This window comes from Alnus glutinosa, chromosome 4 (genome assembly GCF_958979055.1).
Source record: "Alnus glutinosa chromosome 4, dhAlnGlut1.1, whole genome shotgun sequence".
NCBI lineage: Eukaryota > Viridiplantae > Streptophyta > Magnoliopsida > Fagales > Betulaceae > Alnus > Alnus glutinosa.
The window spans coordinates 33,639,822-33,642,156 of record NC_084889.1 but is presented as its reverse complement, the minus strand read 5'-3'; positions in this window follow the sequence as shown (position 1 = coordinate 33,642,156).

Below are 2,335 nucleotides of genomic sequence, written 5' to 3'. Positions count from 1 at the left end.
TGCCCTACCTCAATAAAAATGACGATGACATTAAATAACCCAAAAAAATTAACAACATTAATCCTTAAATAGAAATCAAAATGAGTTCAATTTCTCTAACAATACACGAATTTCCCTTCTTCCAAATTCTACAAACATCAAATAAATTCACCCTTTACAAATCTTTTTCCTCAAAACTCAAAATCTTCAAGTACTCACACGGGGAGAGAGAGAGAGTAAAATGTGTGGGAACTGGTTTAGCCTTTTTGCCACTCTAAAGTCACATCAATAGGGAGTAGATTGGAGAAGAAGAGGAAGGACTTTGAGCCATCCTGAGGTGGCTCGGAAGAAATGTTTAGGAAGGTAGGGAACCGTTACATGTATCAACAGTGTAGCCCGCACAACATTTTCATTGACATATGTGACATTTATTACGTTAACCATTAAAATTCCAAGTATATTACAAAATAACGTGATAGTCCATGTAGCATTTATTACATTATCCACTAAATAGAAATGTCTTATGGCAGTCAACACGGTACTTACCACATTTACAAACTGATGTGGCAATTTACGTGATACTTACCACATCAACTATTAAAATAAGAGTAATGCTATAAGTAGGACTCACGTCCCCCTTTTATCCTTCCAATATTGATGTGAGCTTTTAAAATCACCATTAATTTTGAAATTGATCATTATTAAATTTTGATCTGACGTGATTTTAAAAAGCACATCACCTTTGGGGGGATAAAAGGGAAACATGAGTTCTACTTATAGCATTAAACATTAAATATTGACTATTAGATAGTAGTCCACACAATATTCATCATAAAATATGAATTGTCATGTGAATTTGTAAGAAAATTATAAGAAAAATTATAGTAACAAACATTTAACTATCTAATACTTTAATTAGCATATTGAAGAAAATGAACGACGAATGCACACAAAGTATAAGGAATAAGACTTCTTCATTTTAAGCGAAATGGAAATGATTCATATTTTATTTTGTGGCATCTAATAGTTTATATCATGCCATATTATTTAAAAAATTTAAATAACATTTTACTATATATCAATATATATACCATTATATTCGTAATATTTAATTTATATTTATATTAGGTGCGGTAACTTGACTTTATGTGAACAGGTTAAATCAAGTCAATCTAAATTCACAAAAATTTGATTATATAAAATTTTAATTTATTAATTTGGTTTTAAATTCTTGTCAAAGTGCGTTGAAAATTGGGAGGCCTAATTAGTTATAAAAGTTAAGTTTTTTTTTTCAAAGGCCAAAAGACTTAAATGGACGTCTTTATCCTGTCTCCCATCTTTTACGCAGTCCCATGACCATCCCAATTATAAAATCCACATCATCGACCTAAATGAGGATCTGACGGCCCAAACTACTCTATTTAGGTCAAATCAGAAATCTTTCCTTCACGTTTGCCTCACCTCCTCCCCGACCAATCACCCCTCTCTGTGCCGAGTAGAATTATTTGTCGTTGTCTGAGAAATTATATTTTTATATCTTTTATATATTTCATGTAAATGTACAATAGAGGTAAGTCTATCATTTCTCGTCTGTCCTTGCCTCTTGCCCTCTTGCCTGTCCAAACAAGTTGTGCCAAGGCACACTCATATTGCACCTTGCCCTCATCATTTCAATCTCTCTCTCTTTTCTGTGCGTGCGAGGCTGTGGAATCGGCAAGGGTTTGGGAGCGTCGGTGGAGGGAGAGAGAGTGGTGTAGGGGCAGAGAGAAAAAGAAAAAGAAAACCGAAGAAAATAGAGATGTGGGTGAAAGAGAAAGTCAAGTTTTTGTTTTGGTGGGTAGGTGATTGGAAAACGAAAAACCCTAATTCTTGTTCATCTGTTGGGTATAAGCTTAAAAAGGGTAAATGGGAATGTGTGAGCGTTTGCGTGCTGATGTGAGTACTTTTGCCAAATATGGGTGTTTTGAGGTTTCTTTCAGATCTGACTCATAGTGTTACAGGGTATTAAATTACCATTTTTAGTGCGGATTACTTCATTTTTTTTGATCTGCCTGCCTGAAAAACCACAAAGCAACCCCGAAAGAGGAACATGGAAGAGACTGACAGAAGAGAGTGAGCACACGCTGCAGTCAATTGTATGAGAGCATACCTTTGCGAGTGCGTGCTCACTTCTCTTTCTGTCAGCTTCCCAGTTTTTGCCATGTCTTCCTCTTTCTTCTTCCTCTTTCTTTCACTCCAGAAGTCTCTTTGCTTATGCCCCGTCCAGGTTTTTCTCCGCCTATCTCTTCAGGAGAAAAAGAGAAAAAGGCTACAAAAAGTACCGAAATGACACATCAAGCAGGCGCTTGACACATCA